The sequence below is a fragment of the Lissotriton helveticus genome, chromosome 8 (genome assembly GCF_964261635.1).
Source record: "Lissotriton helveticus chromosome 8, aLisHel1.1, whole genome shotgun sequence".
In the NCBI taxonomy this organism is placed as follows: domain Eukaryota; kingdom Metazoa; phylum Chordata; class Amphibia; order Caudata; family Salamandridae; genus Lissotriton; species Lissotriton helveticus.
In genome coordinates, this window is record NC_136069.1 from 1,625,996,723 (window position 1) to 1,626,017,625 (window position 20,903).

Below are 20,903 nucleotides of genomic sequence, written 5' to 3' on the forward strand. Positions count from 1 at the left end.
CTGTTGCACTTGAATTACTTGAACCACTCGTAAAGGACAATGTATCTGCATTAGAGGAATCATCATTGGAACTTGATGCTGACTCTACACATTTAGTCGTATTTGAAGTTTTCTCGCTGTATTGTTTCCTTTTGACCTGGTCATATTTGCGCGAAAACGTGAAAATCTGGCCATTTTCGTAGTCCGCCAAATCTCTAGCAAACTTATGGGCTTTCCTCGCCTTGATCTTTTCCTCGTGTTTTTTTAGTGTTTCAGAAATGGCCGCATTAGTTTTGGTGATGTAATCCGTTGTTGGTAATTTGTCAAGTTCGCTGACAATAGCTTCAATTTCTTTCAAGATTTCCATGCGGTCTATTTTGGCGTATTTGCAAAGAATTCTGACCAAATTCATGGACGCTTGTAGATTGTTCTCTCCCCACTCGCGGAGCATTTCTGGGTTCGGTCTATCAAAGCTCGGGGCCAATAGAATTCTCAACCCATGAGGTACCCGCCCCACTTTGCTGTACTCAGAGAGTGATTTATTTTCCCACCACTTGGTGATTTCTAATTTCGATTTTGACTCAAAGTTTTTTAAGAGTGTTTTAGCGTCTTTGTCTTTATCGGGCTCCGTAACCGTCAACTGTGATGCATTTCGTGCTCCAGTCGATTGAATGCTGAACATACCCTCTGCTGCTAGTTCTCTCTCTCTTTCTATTTCCGCTGACATGGCAGGCTGCAGTATGAACGTCTTGGATTTTCAAACTGACAATAGTCAATTTTGTTCCTTGTCTATATATATATATGCCGCTACACGGTTCCGGGGGTGTACCACCCAGTAAAGAACAATAGCACACTCAGGTAGAGTCCTGGTCATTTATTGGGACTCCGGACACGCAGACGCGTTTTGGCGCTAAGCCTTCATCAATGTATGTATAAAACGCTATCGCGGCCATTTCTTATATAGATGTTACATAACAATCAGCGTTTTCCGGGCACGTGATCTTTGCACAACCAATCAGAATACACATGATGTGCCTAGTAAACAAAGCAGCCATCTTATAATATATAAAATTACAATATATAAGATTACAAAAACACACACTATTGTATGTATACAGGTTTGCACGAAGACATTCTTAATAGTAACATTCCTTGTGTACGTTAATCACATAAAATCATGTGACATAAAAGAGCGAGGTCAGAATGTTGCGCTCAATGGCAAAACACTGTTCCTCACTCTTCCTGTGATCCCCGATATTAAAGGATCCATTTCAATGCCTATAGATGGGCTATTACCCAGACATCAAGATTCTGTATGTATGTAGCAAAGAAAATTATTACGCCCTGTATGGGCTTGTTGGCACACATGTCCCGAAAACAGCTGTTATAAACATACACATAAGTGGAGATTTACTGCGATAAAAGACTTCTGCAAATTCATCAAAATTGTTAACAAAAAGTACATTAATGCACCACAAAGAAAATAATGAAGATCAACATTTCGGTCACTAAGAAACCCACAATGTACAATCAATAAAGTTCAATTTCATCCTAGATGTACGGCAAGTTCTTCACTGCTGTTCAGGCCTAACGGAGCCTTACTCTGTAAATCGATGATGTATCTCGATTCGAGGCGTCTCAACCTTTGTATCCTGTCTCCTCCCCTCGGATTCACCGGAATGTGGTCAAGGCAAAAGTACGAAAGAAGATCCCTATTGCAATTTTGTACTTTGCTGAAATGCCTTGCCACTGGGTATGCCTCATCTAGGAGTGATCGCGAGAAGGTTCTTGCACAAATCAAAGTATTGGAGGATGAATTAATTAAAGAAGAAGATCAAACAATGTTGCATGATAAAAGGGAACAAATGAAAAAGAGATTGAAAAGTTATGAACAGAAAATACGACAGCGTACAGAGGAAAAATTTGATCGTGATGAAAAAGATTACAGTCTGGGAAGAGTACTGACATTTGCCAAAAAGTACCAGAATCCGCGACAGTTGCCCTGGAAACTAAATATATATCTAACTAAACTATATCTAACTAAACTATAACTAAATATCTAAATATATATATGTATGTATGTTCTATACATTTCATAGTGGTGGTCGCAACTGTGTACTTTTAGTTAGGTCACACTTTACATAGGAAGGGCCTTTTTTTTGTTGCTAATAACGTAAGCGCCATTTGATGGATCTTCACAAAACTTTTCAAAGAAAAAAGTTAAACCACCACAGCTTCTTCCTGCAAAGTTTCGGGTTGCCGGAAGAACCCAGAAAGTCCGCCTCCCCCCGTTCAGATCCGAGGCCACCAAAGTCATCTGCGGCGTACCCCAAGGATCCTCGCTCAGCCCCACCCTCTTCAACGTCTACATGAGCCCCCTCGCAACCATCGCACGCCAACACAACCTGAACATCATTTCCTACGCCGACGACACTCAGCTGATCCTCTCCCTCACTAACGACCCCGCCATCGCCAGAGCCAGCCTACACGAAGGAATGAAAGACGTCGCCGAGTGGATGAAGAACAGCCGTCTGACACTGAACTCAGACAAGACGGAAGTCCTCATCCTGGGATCATCCCCCTCCACCTGGGACGACTCCTGGTGGCCCCCCGGTCCTGGGCACCACCCCCAAGCCAACGGACCATGCACGAAACCTGGGTTTCATCCTGGACTCCTCCCTCTCGATGACCAAACAAGTCACCGCCGTCTCATCATCCTGTTTCAACACCCTGCGCACGCTCCGAAAGATCTTCCGATGGATCCCCATCGAAACCAGGTCACCCATGCACTCGTCACCAGCCGACTGGACTACGGGAACACCCTCTACGCGGGAACCACAGCCAAACTACAGAAAAAACTCCAGCGCATACAGAACACCTCCGCACGACTCATCCTGGACATCCCCCGCCACAACCACATCTCCGCCCGCCTGAGAGACCTGCACTGGCTCCCTGTCAGCAAGAGGATCACGTTCAGACTCCTCACCCACGCACACAAGGCTCTCCACGACCTGGCCCTCAAGTACCTCAACAACCGCCTCACTTTCTACACGCCCACCCGCCAGCTCCGCTCGACCAGCCTCGCCCTCGCCACCGTCCCACGCATTCGCAGAGCCACCACCGGAGGACGATCCTTCTCCTACCTGGCGGCCAAGACTTGGAACTCCCTCCCCATCCACCTACGGCTGACCCAAGACCATCTCTCCTTCAGGAAGTAACTCAAGACCTGGCTTTTTGAGCAGTAACGGACCCCTCCCCTCCCAGCGCCTTGAGACCCTAGCGGGTGAGTAGCGCGCTTTATAAATCGGATTGATGGATTGATTGATTGATTGTTGTGTCAAGCCAGGGCTGAGAAAAAAGGGGCGTGGGTCCAAAAACAGTTTTCCCCATACATATAAATATGTATCACATGCGCAATGGTTGGGGGAGAGTTTCCATGGCCTGTGCAGGTAACAGTGTAACCTATTGGTGAACAGGTTGCATGATGCTGGTTTGTGGTGCTGGACCCACCTTGGTTGAGATCGTGAACCAACTGGGCTCAGGCACCCCTCTGATGATACCTCACCACCTGGGACTTGTGCTCCATCTTGTCAGCAGGAGGCTCCTGCAGAAGAAAATCTTTGCAATGAAAGACCTTTGATGCCTTTGACATACACCGGCAGTGACCTAGAAAAAGGCAGATTAAATTAACAAGGGATGAGATGCCCAAATTGCACCAAAGTAGAGGAGGTGTACAGCAATGACACCAATAACACATGCTTGAGGAGGGTGCCGCTGGGATTCTGGTTTACATGAATTATCAAAGGCCGTTGTTCATTCCTTTTCCAATTAGCCAAGCGCTTGTGCTAATGAAGTATACCACATTGTCTCTCTCCCGGAGGGGAAGTACCTTTACACAGAGGAGGAACCGAGGGTAGAAATACCTCTCTCTGGTGGGGCGAGGGTCGGTGCTGCCAGACTGCAGAGCAGGGCGGCTCGAGAGGGCGAGGGCGGTGCACGTGACACCCACAGACCATTCCGAGTCAGGGGGTGACTTCTTCTATCAGACGAGAGAGAGCGAGCCCCGAGGTGAGATCACAGGAAGCCTGGGTTACTTTATTTCATTTTAAGTGCGACAAGATCCGTCCTTCTTTATGGCTTCTGTAGGAGAGGACGGTATAGTACTGAAGGGTCTTCACCAACGCAGAGCAGCCGGGGTCAAACGCCCTGGGCCCCCATCACCAGCAGACAAAGTGCCGGAGACAATAAAACCCCATCACTGTGGAAAGGGGGAACTCTGGGTGCTCCGGGGGCGCCCGGCGCTCCGAGGCAGAGGGCGAAGTCATTCGTGCATTGGGACTCTGCACCACTATTGGGGTACCTTGTGCCCCAGGTAGCATAAAACCTTTTGCACGTAACCTGATGCTGTCCGATGATTGAGGGCCCTTTTGTATGGAGGACGAGGAGGATTTTTCTGCATTCCCCTGGTGCTCATGTACACTTTTCGTGCGCTGCAGAGACAGACATGCGGACTGAGTACCACTCGCTGCACCAAAGGTGCCATATTGGGCCCTAAAACAAGCAAGGAAAATTGGGCAACACGGGGCGTTCACCACCTGGCTCTAATAGGTTTCAATCATCGGACAGCATCAGGGTACGTGCAAAAGGTTTTATGCTACCTGTGGGCACCATGGCCAACTTGATGTACGGCCAGGATACATCTTACTCAGCTTAAGAGGGGTTAAATACGTCGGGGCAGATTTACAAGCCCCTTGCGCCAGTTTTGCGTCATTTTTCCCATGTTAAAATGACACAAAAGTGACGCAAGGGGCTTGTAAATCTGCCCCGTCATGTGTGAATAGCTGTGTTCAACCAGCTTCAAGAGCGTCTTACTAGATGTACTTTTACCCAACAGACAGACTCTGTCCCCAAACAAGCTATGTTAGTAGTGGAAACTGATGTGTTCCAAAGAGACAGCTTGAACTCGAGAGTTTTCCACCTTTGCCCTCACAAAAGCATTCTATAGTTAAAAGAGATACATTGTAGGTCCTCAGAGTGCTACTGTAGTAAGGGGGCAGTGCCAACCTGTAAGAGCCGGAGGTTCTCAAAGATGTGGTAAAGAACTTCCTTTAATGTCCACTACATTGCCTCTTGCTGGCAAGAATAATAATGACCCAGTGTCCCTCTGGAAGCCTATTATACAGCGTGGTTCCTTGCCAAGAATGAACCACGCTAGAGGCCTTACAATGATGTGACTCTGAGCACCAGAAGTTGCAGGAATAAACATATGGAACACACTAATCCTAAGGCTACCTTTGGGCCCTATCATGAGAGAAAAACATGGGTGTTAGGTTACATTTTGCCACTAGTACATGGCATTTAGCGATGAGGTGAGGTGCAGTAACATTTTCACAGGGTTATGATACTTCATAATCTATGGTATAGAAGTGCCATATACTACCAACGAGTTTACATTATCATTACCAGAATTTTAATGAAACACAAATCTAGCTCTTGAGATATCAGTAAGAGGTGCAAATGTATATGAAATGCAAATGTATGTGAAATGCAAACTACAATGAAATACATAGCACTGTAGTGAGAACTGTCACCAATATTTTAGTTAAGTTGCATTGATTACCATCTGAAATAATGTATGCCCCTAAATTTCCAAGTTGATCCATTTGGAGACACCAGAGCTACCTATTGCAGTCATGCTGTTATCATGTTATGTTATGCAGATTTGTAGAGTACACTATCACTCAGGAGAATATTCTGGCGCTGAGCAGGTGTGACTCTAGGCACACCTAGGGGCAGATTTATGTTAACTGGCGCATCCCCAGGGATGCCAGTTATTTTGCGCCGCTGCTCCGCCACCCATGGTGCGCCGCATTTACAATGCGGCGCACCATGGGGCAAAAACGGCACAGATGCGTCACGCATCTGTGCCGTAAAGGTGGCGCATTGCTCCAGCAAGGCTCGGGGGTGCCCCATCTTTACAATGCTGCGTCAAGACCCTGCTTCAAGCAGGCGCAGGGTTTTTGACGCACCATTGGCCTGAAAGTGACTGAGTGACTTTGCGAGGCGCACCTGCCCCGGAACGCCCACCCTGCGCCTTAACGCCCACAAGTGGCGCAGGGCTTTACAACGTGACGCATCTGCCTAGATGCGTCACGTTGTAAATGGGTCGTAGGGATGCGCCACGTTTACGATGCATTTGCGTGACGCAAACGTGGCGCATTCCCAACATAAATCTGCCCCCTAGTGCCTAGTGGGACTACTCTAAAAGCCAGGTCTTCAGCTTCTTAGAAATTCAATAAGTGAGGTGGAGACCCTCATGTGTCGCATCAGGTCATTCCAGGCTTTTGGAGCTATGAAGGAGAAGGCTCGGCTGCCGGATCGGGTTTTCTGTATGTGTGGTATTTGTGCAGGTAGAAGTATGGACAAGCGGAGGTGTCTGGAAGGTTTGTGAAAGTAGATGCAGTTGTTGAGGTGTTCTTGGCCAGTGTTATTTAGTGCCTTGGAAGTGTGGGTGAGAAGTGTGAATTGTGCCTGTTAGTGACTAAGGAGCCAGAGGAGCACTTTGAGGTGTGGTGTGATGTGACTGCAGCATAGTAGGTTGAGAGTGATTCTGGCTGCCGAGTTCTGAATGATCTGTAGCCTTCTGCTGACTTTTTTGTTGATCCCGGCACAGAGCGTGTTCCCATAGTCCAGCTAGCTTGTGATCAGGGTGTGTGTGATGGTTTTCCGGGCACTGATTGGAATCCATTTGAACATCTTCCTCAACATCGTCAGGGTATAAAAGCATGAGGTGGTAATGGCATTGGCTTGGGTGGTCCTTTAGAGTTTGGTAAACATCTTTTGCCATAAAACCGGGACACCGCATGCCCCGCGTTGTTACAACGCATGCCATTACTCTGTAAGTCAGAATAAGGACTTGCTCTAGGGGTCAGAAGGTGTTGGATTTAAAATCCAACATCTTTCATGCTGTTGCACTGACTGGAGTTGGAATAGTAAATTATAGTATTCCAACAGCCAGCCCCCCCCCCCCTTTGAGCAAGTTGTTATTCCGACTTGCATTGTAATGGCATACGTTGTTACAACACAGTTGTTGTAATGACTGAATTGTAATGGCATGCATTAGAAAAGTATGAGAGGTAACATGTCATATTTGTTGAGTTTGCTGTCATTTCAGTCATACAAGTCGGAGGGAAAGGTTTGGGTCCTGTATCTGTACTGGCTTGGACCACACAAATCTTCTGAACAAAAAAAGGTGCCAGACAGATTTTATTTTTTCATTTTATAAGCCCACTCAGTCAATATGTACTGGAGGGTGATCTATTTTATTTTAGTTTTTTTGATTTTTTGAAAAAACATTCATCGTATTTAAAATATATGTCATCAGAAATGATCATCAAACAGTGATAGAATTACATGAAAAAATTACATAGAAACAATTCAGTGCTATAATAAACTGTACAAGTGCTCAAACGAAATATATGTGATTTGATACATACAACACGAAACAATACACAATCAAAGACCTAATGATAAATTCTCATTAGAAACCAGTCCTTTCTGTTGGATGTAAAAGACAAGCGGGCCTCAAATTATAGGTAAAAACTGCCTGTCTTACTAGAGCCTGGAATTAAGGAAACTAATTAGGGGGTTGCCCAACTGGGGAACACACAATGTGGATATAAACAACCCTAGTGGCACCCTTGTTATTTTTCAGGCTCTATGTCAACGCGTTTCGGACCACCACGTAAGTATGGGTTCTCCTCAGGACATGGACTGGACCGATGCCGAAACTGGAAGTGACTAGATGAGTCACTTGAAGATAGTTGCAATGTCACTCGGGCGGGTATAGCTCAGTAGGAGGTTGCAGTCTGAGTGGAGGTCTCAATTATGGCGTATTTCTCACTAGACTGGCGTGTGGACCGTAGAGGCAAATCAAGCACGGTCTCCTGACAAACGGCGGAACCAGACTGGGCTGGAGCCGGCCGGCTCAGTGGCGGCCGGCACGCGAACCCAGACGTCTCACAGTTGATGTCGGCGGGTAGTTATTTCCCAATCTTCATAAACCCAAAAATCACGAGCAGTCAAGACAATCTGTTCATTGAACTCTGCAGCGGCGTTCAGTTTTGCGACCGGCTCCAGCCCAGTCTGGTTCCGCCGTTTGTCAGGAGACCGTGCTTGATTTGCCTCTACGGTCCACACGCCAGTCTAGTGAGAAATACGCCATAATTGAGACCTCCACTCAGACTGCAACCTCCTACTGAGCTATACCCGCCCGAGTGACATTGCAACTATCTTCAAGTGACTCATCTAGTCACTTCCAGTTTCGGCATCGGTCCAGTCCATGTCCTGAGGAGAACCCATACTTACGTGGTGGTTCGAAACGCGTTGACATAGAGCCTGAAAAATAACAAGGGTGCCACTAGGGTTGTTTATATCCACATTGTGTGTTCCCCAGTTGGGCAACCCCCTAATTAGTTTCCTTAATTCCAGGCTCTAGTAAGACAGGCAGTTTTTACCTATAATTTGAGGCCCGCTTGTCTTTTACATCCAACAGAAAGGACTGGTTTCTAATGAGAATTTATCATTAGGTCTTTGATTGTGTATTGTTTCGTGTTGTATGTATCAAATCACATATATTTCGTTTGAGCACTTGTACAGTTTATTATAGCACTGAATTGTTTCTATGTAATTTTTTCATGTAATTCTATCACTGTTTGATGATCATTTCTGATGACATATATTTTAAATACGATGAATGTTTTTTCAAAAAATCAAAAAAACTAAAATAAAATAGATCACCCTCCAGTACATATTGACTGAGTGGGCTTATAAAATTTCAGTCATACAGGCATTGAGCTTGATTCTTATACTGGGCGTCTTGTTGATGGAGAGAATAAGTTGTGTATCATCAGCACAGGAAAGGACGTTGATGTGGTGAGAGCAGATGATGCTGGCTAGAAGGAGTATATATGCGTTGAAGAGGGTCAGGCTCAAGGACGATCCTTGCAGAACTCCCCAGATGAGGTCACGGGCGTCCGAGGTGTATGGTGCCAGGTTAACAGGGTCCTTCCAGTGAGGAGAAGCAGATCCATCATAATGAGTGTCTTTGGATTTGGATGTCATGAAAACACTGGATGACGAGGGTGTGGGGACTGTGTCAAAAGCTGTAGAGAGTTCCAAGAGGATGAGGGCCACCGGGTCTCCTCTGTCCAGGGTCATGCAGATGTCATCCATGGCATCTATGAGGGCAGTGTACTGCTGTGGTCGAGTCTGACACTAAACTCAGTGATGTCAAGTAGCTAGTTGTCATTTAGGTGTTTAGTTAGGTGTCTGTGGATTATTTTCTCCAAGACCTTGGATATGGACGCAAGGAGATTAGTCTACAGTTGACAAGCATTTCAGGGTCTGCAGGGGTATCTTCAGCAATGGGAGGACAGATACATGTTTCCAAGCATCTGGTTAGAGTGCAGAAGAGGTGGAAACATTTAAAATGGGTACGAGCATGGTGCTGATGGGTTGCATTCCTCTGTAGCAGGTGTTGTGGGGTAGGGGTTCAATGAGGCCCCTGAGTGTATGGACTTGATGGCGGCGGATCCTTCTGTGGGTGATGATGGGCCAAATAGTTAGAATTTGTTCTTTGGGTAAGATCGGGAGGCATTACATGAGGTCTGTCAGGTTCAATTGCAGGCTTCAGCAGCCATAAATGGTGGTGGTTTTGTTGCTGAAGAATAGAAAAAGATCATTGCACAGGTCTTGCCAGGGAAGGCTCGAGTTAGGGATGGCTGATGGTGAGGTGAAATCTTTTACAGTGGCAAAAATATATTTGTTTCAATTGGTGCTGGCATCAATGCGGCCTGCCAGAGTGGTGCATTTGATGGCCCTGATCATTTCATAGTAGCATATTAAGGCAAAGTTGAATGTGCTCTTGTCTTTATTTTCCTGGTTCATTCTCCATTTGCACTTCAGTTGTTTGCAGTGGTTGTTCATTAGTATGAGTACCTCCATGTACGAACTGGTCTGGGGGCTAGGTCTTGTTGTATTGCTGTGTTTGAGTGGGGCAAGCGATTGGTTGCATGAGGTGATCCAATTGTTGAAATTCTTGATGGTTTTGGGGAGGCTGTTGCTGTTTTTTGGGTATGTGGATGTTAAGAGCAGTGTTCCAATCCTTGTCAGTGATGTTGTTCCAGTTTCAGCAGGTTGGTCTTGCGGTGGTGCATATGCATTGGACCCGGATGCTGAACTTGACAAGGGTGTGGTCTGTCCAGGGGGCTAGGGTGGGCTCATTGACTCCAATGTTGCTGATGTTTGTGAAAATAGGGTCCACGAGTTGTCCAGCGATGTGGGTATGTCTCATTGTGTGTTGAGTGATGCCCAGCCTTCCAAAGTCTTCAATGAGTGCTCTTTGGTTTGGATCAGTGTGGTCTTCCAGACGCAAGTTTAGTTCTACAAGTAGGATGACATTAAGGACGAATGGTGTGATGAAGTCTGTGATGGTTTCGGTGAAGATGGTGAGCAGTCCTCATGGTTTGTAGATGAGAGTGCCAGTTAGGGTGAAGTTGGCTGTGACAAGAGCTTAAAGACAGGAGTTCCATGTTGGAGGATGAAGTGACCGTGGATGTGGTGCAGCTGATGTTGTTCTTGTGTATTATGGCGATTCTGCCTCTGGACTTGTGAAGTCTGTCTTACCTGATAATCTTGTAGATGGGGGTATGGCTGTGGTAATGTCAGGTGCTGATTAAGTGTTCAGCCAGGTTTCTGTGATGAAAAGCAGGTCAGGGGCATCGACGAGCAGCAAGTCTCAGATCTCTTTGGTGTGTTTGGTGAGTGAGCAGATGTAGAGGAACATGTAAGTGTGGAGTGTTGTGTGGGTTGTTGCAGGACTGTAGGAGTGTGACAAAGCAGGCGTATTGGATGCTGTTGGTGTGGTAAGTGTTGGGTGTGGATAAGTGCATGGAAACTTTGGTGCTGTGTGATGTGGTAAAGCAGAAGCATGTGGAGCATAAGCCATATTTTAGAGCGTGGAGGGTGACAGCATGGTGGGAGCGGGTGGGTGGAGGACCAGAGTTCCTGTCACTGGACAGGTGCAGGTGCAGGGCCGAGGGATACAGATGGATTTTGTTTGGTGTGCCTTTGGCTTACGGGGGACACCCTCGGTGCATATGTCTGCTGTTTGTCCATGCTGTGGAAGTCATTAGGTAGGTCCTCAGAAGTGCGATGAGTAATATTATTTACTGTGCAGATGGATGATGGGAAATCCAGTGATTTCACTACCTGTGCGGATGGATAGTGGGAAATCCAATGATGGTTTTTCCTGTGCAGATGGATCATGGAAATCCTGTCCACTTTCACAACTGTCACAAGCTTTTAATAGTAGCCTTGTGAGAAAGTTTTCTATTTATATTAAATGTTTTTCATTAACATGACGTTAATTCATAATTGTGCTAATTGTTGAATGAAAATATGCTTACTTACATTTAGTTTATTTTAGCTAACATATGCCTGAATTGCAAAATGAGTTAACGTTGCTTACCATCTTTGCTTTGTGTAGCATGTTCATTATATCTGTAGGCTTGCTGGAGTTCTAATATTGTCAAGTGAAATGTTCTTTTTCTTTTTTTCCCATGTGAAGACATGTTTTCTTTCCTTTGTAATTATCCTATAATGTTGTTCTAGTGAATAGCACATTCAATAGACACTTGCAGTGTGCAGACTAGTCCATGTATCTTATCTTGTTACAGATGGTGTAAGTTTGAAGGACAAGGGGGAGCTTATATATCAAGAACCCTTGAGAACCTATTAAGTATGTAATTGTGCCATTTAGATTTAACCTGATTGAATATTTCTTTCAGAACTTTGTGCAGGTTAATAACATGTTAGAGTTGTTTGTGTTTTGGGAGCAGAACAGAACGGAAGTTTTTAGAGTACTCTCTCAGAGAGAGGACTGACTTTTCCTTTGTCTTTCCCTTTGAGGCAGCCCTATTCTGGTTCATCCTCTGCTTGGTAAAATTTGGTAAATTTGATGGCCAGCATACACATTTGTGTTATCAAAAGAGACTAGCTTAAATATGACCAATATTGTTAGGACTCTGATTAGATTTGTCATGGGGACCTCGTTGGTGAGTTCATGCAGCCCTCACCCACCAACCTGGTTGGTGGCATGCTTCATCATTGGGCCCACCCAGTGACACCTAATGTGTCCCGGGTGTGCTGTGACGCCTGATTACAGCGGAGCTGGTATTTTACTGAGAGTGCAGTGTGAGGTGTAAAATGAAGTGTGAGTTAAAACGGCTTGGCGAGGGTCCCAGTACCCGAGGGTAAATTAAATTTTAATAACTGGGCCCCCGTCAGCGGTTAAAATAAGGCTTGGGGATGTTTAAGGGAGGTGAGTTACTACCTCCTACATCCATCAGTTGGTCGACATGTTTCAGCCAGTGCCTTAAACTAAATCTGGCTTTCCTCATGACCTTTTTAAAATAGAGTGAAGTGCAGGTTAAAAAGGAGTGTAATCCAGGCTATGTGTTACACTCACTAAGGTGTAGCTACCGGAGTACGAGGACGGTGCAACAGGTACAAGGCAGGCTCTGACCAGAAAAGCTGGTCAACCCCTTACCGCTTCACTCCTGGAAGCATTGGCTGCAAAATCTAAGCGCATATATAAGAAGGGAATCCCCCCTCTCACACTTAGAGAAACACCTTAGTGAGTGTAACACATAGCCTGGATTACACTCCTTTTTAACCTGCACTTCACTCTATTTTAAAAAAGGTCCTGAGGAAAGCCAGATTTAGTTTAAGGCACTGGCTGAAACATGTCGACCAACTGATGGATGTAGGAGGTAGTAACTCGCCTCCCTTAAACATCCCCAAGCCTTATTTTAACCGCTGACGGGGGCCCAGTTATTAAAATTTAATTTACCCTCGGGTACTGGGACCCTCGCCAAGCCGTTTTAACTCACACTTCATTTTACACCTCGCACTGCACTCTCAGTAAAATACCAGCTCCGCTGTAATCAGGCGTCGCAGCACACTCGGGAAACATTAGGTGTCACTGGGTGGGCCTGATGATGAAGCATGCCACCAACCAGGTTGGTGGGTGAGGGCTTCATGAACTCACCAACGAGGGGCCCATGACAAATCTAATCAGAGTCCTAACAATATTGGTCATATTTAAGCTAGTCTCTTTTGATAACACATATAAACTACGGGGACTCGGACTAGCTTTCTAATCCTCTCTCTCTCTCTTGATACGCGCAGCATACACATTTCTCATTTATAAATTGCTGCTAACCTGATTTTTGCCTTTCTTAACTCATTATCTTTTAATAACCCTTAATGGTTTGATATTGAAATATTCTCTGTCATTTTTGTGGAGCTGTATGTGCTTTACATAATTATGAATGTATTGATTTATTGACTAGGCTCGGGTGGGGAGAATCAAAATTCTTAGGGGATTAATACCACTCCAGCTCCATCCAGAGAAGTGATTTATGGTGCTCGAATTCACATAAAGAAAAGTGCTAGCACTTGGTTCCTAATTTTCACTAAAATCATTGGGAAGATAGCCTGGCTGTAAAGTTGTTATTGTTCCCTGTTGTTTTCACCTGCATTGTAGTTTTCATGTGTTTGCAAATGTGCCTTTTTCAATATATTTACCATGTATTTCATGAGAAGATGCAAAGAACTTTGGTAAAGTTTTGTTCTCTTCGCTATTATTACAAGCCAAGCACTTTCAGATGCATCATTTATCAAGGTTTTTAACCAATAATAATTAGAAAGAACACCCAGACCGCATATAAAACTGCTTTTAATCGCTTTCCCTTTTGTACAAATATCACAGGACTGATACAATATAAAATATGAATGATATTCCCAAGATTTCTCAGTACTTAACTTGTCATCAGATTCTTATACATTTAAAACATGTTTACCATTCTGGTGTGGATTGTAATGTACCAGGTGGCACAATATCCTCCTTTAATTGCCCGGGCCAAAATAAGAATGGGGCCCGCTGGGTGTTTTTTCACCAGGCCCCCACGAATGGTTCTGACAAATATACAATATTCTAGCCTGTGCTGTTCCTGTCAACCAGCTAAATACTTTTTACTGCACTAAGGGCCACATGTATCAATATTAGGAATAGTGATTATCTAATTGCGATTATCTAAGAATTGCAATTAGTTAATCAATATTCCTAATGTATGAAACTCCATGAGTTTCATTTAGCGATTCCAAAGGGGTCTCAAGGCGACCTTCCTTATGAATATTAATGAGGGAGGTTGCTACTTGCGACCCATTAGGAATAGTTAAAATCACTGGGATGGTGGCCTGCTGAGGTCAACTCAGCAGTCCACCATGCCTGTGAAAGCTTTTGAATAAAACAATATTTTTTTTTCAATGCAGCCGCTGCCTGCTCAAAAAATTTTTTGTACTACCATTCACAAAGGGGAATGGGTCCCTTGGGAATTCCTTCATATTTGAGAAGGGTTTCCACCAACTTGGAGTTGGTGGTAAAATGGAAATGTTTTGCGACCGCTTTTCCGTCACAAAACATTCTTACACACTGCTGCGATTCGGGATTAGGAAGGGATGCCCTAAACATGCCCCTATCTAACACCGAATTGCAAACCCTATTTGCAAATCAGAAAAAGGTTGCTGAATCGCAAATAGGATTTGGTACATAGGAAAAGCCTTTTTTCTGATCTCAAACGGCCAAATTCTTTGCCATTTAAAAAAGGTACATACATGTGGCTCCAAGTTCTTCCAATTAAAACATAAAGGGGCATATTACCAACAGTTAGCGATATTTATCGCTAACTGAGCTTAGCGTTAGTATTTTTAACGCCGCGCTTCGCCCAATATTATCGCTGAGATAACGTCCTATTACCAACGTTTATCTCAAAAGCGATAATATTGCAGGTGTTAGCGTGAATATCGCTGGAAAACCAGCGGTGTTCACGGATTAGCATGCAAATGCTGTTAGCCATGTTATCCACCTCCCATTGGATAACATGGCTAAGAACTGGTATTTGCAGGCATTAGCGTTTGGCGATATTCGCGCTTAGCGCGAATATTTCCATCGCTTCGCCTTTCTTGGTAATAGGCGATAGCGAGGTTAGCGAGTGCTTTCAGTCGCTAACTGGTTGGGTACGCCCACTTTGCATGTCATTAGCGATAAATATCGCTGACATGCAAAGCGGGCCCCAAACCGCTCGCTATCGCCTACAAGCTGTCGCTAACTGGTGTTAGCGACAGCTTGGTAATAGGGCGATGGAAATATCGTCTCTTAGCGGCCGAAAACGGCCGCCAAAGCGGCGATAATTCAATATCGCCACCCTTGGTAATATGCCCCAAAGTGAGTGCAAACAAAAGTACTGTGATGTGAGGGGAGAGGGGGCTGAGGCTGTGTATTATTCTGCTGCAGCTGCTAGCCTCAGCAATAAGCACTTAAGGAGAAGTGGTATGTGGAATATGTACAATCACACTTTCCCTTTTTAGGGTGAAACTTTACTCACTGGTGAAAGAGGGTTTACAATTAAATGCACAATAGTAATAACACAATATGATTAGCACGTAGTTGAAATAAAGAAATTATGCTAAGAAAACTGTGCTTCTTCGAACATTGGTCAAAGGAGGATTCAATTTTAAAATGTGAAGCACTGCTAGCAACAATTTTTCAACTCGTTATCAGCTTTTCACTCTGTCTCACCCTGTGCACAGAGGATTGATGCACATGAAACTTTGGAAACAGTATTCTGAGATGTAATGTTACTTTTCTATGTACCAGGGGCCAGATGTACGATGGATTTTTGCATGCGCAAATGGGTTTTAGACCCGTTTGCGCATGCAAAAAACCTATGGGCCATGTACTAACATATTTTTGTGAGTCACTAATTAAATAGCAACTCGCAAAATAGGGTTAGCGACACGCTATTAGGAAGGGACGTTCCAAGGACGTCCCTTCCTAATAGCGAGTCTGAACCCTATGTAAGAATGTTTTGCAACCGCAGTTGCAGTCGCAAAACACTCACAATTTACCACCTTCTTCCAGAGGGTGGTAAACCATTCGCAGACAGGAAGGGGTCCCCAGGGGACCCCTTCCAGTTTGTGAATGGGTGCGCAAACATGTTTTCAGAGTAGGCAGTGGTCCCAGGGACCACAATCTGCCCTTGAAAAATGAAAAATAAGCAATTAATTTTTTGTGTTTTAAATCCATCCCGTGTTACTTTAGGGAAAACGCACTACATTAAAAAAACTGCTTTATTTAAAAGCAGTCCTAGACATGGAGGTCTACTGACCCCAGCAGGAAACCATCCATGGGAGTGCCCGCCATTCCCATTGGGGTCGCAAATTGCGACAGCCTCATGAATATGCATGAGGCATGCAATTTGCGACCCAATAGGAATCGTAAACAGTGTCTCAGACACTGTTGTACATTGGCAATTGCAACTCACAATTTGGCGCAATTTGCGACTCGCAATTGCCGATGGTCGTACATCTGGCCCTTAATGAAAGATTGGTAACACGCTCTTCTCAACATAGGGACCACATTGTGATTCTTCATTTTTGAGAACTTGTCCTTGTTTATTAATTGAACACATTTTATTTACAATTCAGGTGTCTGAAGGGCATATATATAACTGTAAAATATGTTTATATTTTTCTAATGTGCTCCTCTCACTTTTCTTTGTTCTCTTCTCTTTTCATGTTTTCTTGCCATATTCAATTTGTCTTCCAAATAAAATAAATATCTAAAAAACAAAGAACAGTTTCAATAGTTTTTTCATCAATTAATAATTTCAAATGAATTACATATTAAGATTCATAATAATTAATAAGCAATTACTTACAATGGCATTGCTATTCTCTTCACAACAAATAAAAATGTGCGATACCAAAGTAAACACATTTGCAAAGCTCTAAGTACTTGAAAGACTGGGAAAAAACATTTATAAATTACTGTACACTTTCATTTTCTAAATTTGTGTACAAGAAAAAGTATGCATTACTTTCTTCCTATTATATAGAACAGTCAGATTTTTAACTCTTTATTTTAGTGGTTTGCTACCAAGGTAAATGATCTGACTGTAGCTACTATATACTGTAGTATGACGTCTGTGACACCTACACAGGTAACAGATCTCTACTTTTACGACTGAATGGTGTAGTATGACTGACACGTTTTGTGCACCTGTATAATAAACTACATGGTTTTTAACTTAGGGTCATCAGCTGCATAACACATGTTACAATACATGTACAAGTATATATCTGTCATTCAGAAGAGCACACACACCTTTAAACTTGACAGACTGCACTTCCCATATGCCTACTTCATCTGCACCTTTTCAAAAACTTGTACGAAGTAGCCTAATCTCTAATCCCTCTGTCAACATGTGTTCAACCTCACTTTTCTCTTGCAGCTTCTGTATTGACCGACTTCTCAGAATGTTAAACCTATCCAAATCCAAAACTGCATCCCTTCCCATGACACTATTCTAAGTGCCACCATGTTACTGAAATCATTAATGAGTGTGTTTGTGCTTTTTCCTAGTGACATAAAACATAAAAGGAAACCTAGAAATAGTAGAATACCTCTGTTTCACAGCAGATGCTCTCTAATATAGTGTAGAAGAAGATGTGTGTATTCCTTTCTACTCATAATACAGGGCATGTGGGTATTCAACAGTTTATTTGAAGGGTTCTGTGCTGCCCACATAAGTAAGACATGTCTCCCTCTGTAAACAAATGATGGAGCAGAACTGAGAAGATTTGTGCACCTGTATGAGAAGCTACCAAATTCTTAAGCTGGCATCTTCAGACGCATAGCACGTGTCCGATTACATGTACTAGTAGACATATACCTGAGTCATGAGAGCAGCAAACGTTCAAACTTGAGAGCTTACCATTGCAAGCAGACACCTAAATTTATACGGCCTACTTCAAGTGTACCTTTCCAGAGACTCATATAAAATTGCCTAATCCCTAATCCCTCTGGGGACATCCTTTTTGCCACTCTCCACCTGCTGCCACGCCTTGTTAGGGACTACTTGTCTCAGAAGTACTTGCTCCCTGGAGGGAGGGGCTGCAAATGTTGATGCTGCTCAATTATTTTCCATTCCCTTTGATAGTTGTGAGGGCCTGTCATCCTCCTTGTAAAATGAAAAAGTTTTTACGAGTTAGTGCCTGTTTCGCTTCTCTTACCTAGACAGGCTATAGTAGTAGGGGGAAGCATTTTTTAAGTGTTCTCTTATTAGTTTTTTGCTGCAGCGCAGAGATAGAATACCCCTGTTTATTATTTTACTGTAACACCCTTATGTTTATTGTTGGCAAGGGGATAGGGCCTAGTTGGCCTTTAGTTACTGCAGCTTGTGTGGTCGAGGCCGTTGAAGTATGGGGAAGAGAAAAACTATGGAGGGACCAGGTGGAGGGCACACAGGGAAAAGATAAAAAGTCAATAAATAAATGAAAAATACAGGACGGAATAGTTCCTAAAGAATATCGACCGCATTAATAGTCTGATTAGTGAGTGTGAAAGAATTTTAGTCGTTGATCCAGCTACTTCCTCACGCACTCCCTCTGATCGACCCTCTTTAAGTACTATTAGCCCCAGTCACCCTCATGCCATTCCAGCGATGTTCTAAAAGTCATTTTCAAAGGGGACACTGCAATGCATCCCAGAGGATCCACTCCATACAGCAAGGGTCCACTCTCACCCACAAACCTCAAAGGTACTCCTAATAGTATCATGAAACAGCCAGAAATCATCATCTCCTGCGTAAACAAGATTTCCTCCCTCTTGGACCAGGCGGCTGATTCTGAGGAAGCCAGCTCCCAACAGTTCTCAGACGCATTTGATGCAACCGCCTCAGCACCACACCTTGAATCCCTGAACACACACCATCCTATCAACACGCTCAGAGCAGAAATAGGGACAATGAGATGCACGATCGTGGGCTTCACAACACTAGTCAAGTCATTGTTTCAAAATGGCCTACTCTCCTCAACTGCATATCACATCTGTGATGTCTGCAACAGAGGCTTTAACACCACCTTTTGGTAACAAGAGCCTTCCTCAAATGGCAGACACCAGTTTAAAGGAACCCATTTCCCATGGGCTCACCTAGTCTAATTCAATTCCTGCTTCCTATACCCAAGCATCACAAAAAGGTACTGCCAACCGAGCCACCCATTCTTCTAACTTAGCGGTTGTGCATGGGTCCCGAGTCGCCTTGGGACCAGAAATGCATTCCCAACACTGGGCCAATCGATGCCACGAAACATCAGGACTCAACCTATTATCCCATTCATTCCAACCACTCAAAAAATGTATATGATCAATGTTCTGAAACTCGATAAAAGGAAAGGGCATGAGGGGGAAGATTCTCCGAAGAATAAAGTAATCCAATGTATTCGTCATGTCAGGGGTAGCCGCTCTGTGATTCGTGGCGACATTATCAGGGCACAGAGGTGTAACTCGTCTACTCAGCCACTTGATTGTGTTGAACTTACCCTCAAAGGAACGGACTTTGCTGAAAATCTCTTTGCCCTGGAATACCAGACCTCTTTCCTTGACTCTTCAATCCAGTTTAAGCACTTTATACCCTCAGATCATAGCAAGTCACATGTACCTCAACTGATTGGTTCTAGCTTAGAAGTCAACGATTGACTCCTGGAGGAAGACCATCATTTTCCTGGGCCTTGCGCTATTCCATCCATTTATGCAGATAGCTGCCCAACAACAGAGAATCATCAGAGGGTGCTACATTTAAGGGAAATCAGGCCCCTAGCAGAACTAGACACTCGCTACCCCACCACTGAGACTAGCGGGCCAGTGGGTGCGGACCATTGTTATAGTCATAGACCAGAGGCTCCTTCTCAGGTTATGACTAGCCATTGGCCCGTCAGTTCAAATGTTGTATCACTTATCCTAGATCACTGCCTAGCCCTCAAGGGGTTATCATGGAACGTGGCTGGGTTAAACAGCAAAATGTCACTCCCCCATTGGATCGACCTAATTCAGAGCCATGACATCTGCATTTTTACAGAGACCTGGAGCTTAGTTCCCCTATTTAAATCAGGTTTTTATATTTTTGCTCATTAGCAACAATAGGGAGAGGGCGTTCAGCAGGGAGCCTGATTATCTGGGTAAGCATTTCTCTGGGATGTCGGATCACCTTCCACCTTAGCTCAAGCCCAGATATTTTGGGGCTAGACATTAGGGGACCTAGTAGGGGAACTCCTATTGACTTGTTCAATGTCTATGTGAGAGGGACTAGAGGGGGTATACCATCACCCACTATCACTTTGCTGGAAGAAAGCTTAGCTATCTGTCAGCTTACCTCAGAGTGATAGTAGCAGATGATTTTAATAGTACCTTTGGACCACTTGACAACGAAGACCTGTTAGGCACCGAGGATGAAGGCACAAAATGGCTGTTCCTGCCTTAAATCTACCACTAGTCAAAAAATGAACACAGACAGCATTCCACCTTAATGCTGTTACCTTGAGTTTGGCCTAAGGGCAGTAAATGGCAGAACACCCTTGGATAAACAAGGTACCAACACATACAATAGTGCAAGTTGTCCGTCTCGCATTGATTACATTCTTCTCAATGAGAGGCTTTGGGGAGACCTAGTTGATATGAGAGTGGTCACAACCACAGAGAGTGACCAGAATCCTCTCTGTTTAAGAATGAAGTCTCTTTGGGCAGCCCCATATTATCCCAAGAGTAACCAACCTCTGACACTTACCAGGGAAATTCTCCCCTTGAATAATAACAGATCAATAATTTAGCGGAAGGTGGCTCTGCAAGAAAACAAGAGTCTAGGCATACATAAATACCTGACAGAGGGCATACTAGAGCTCCAGGCCATGACTGCCAGCACTAGTAGTTCGGCTGATGCAACCATAGTGCACTCCCGCACCTT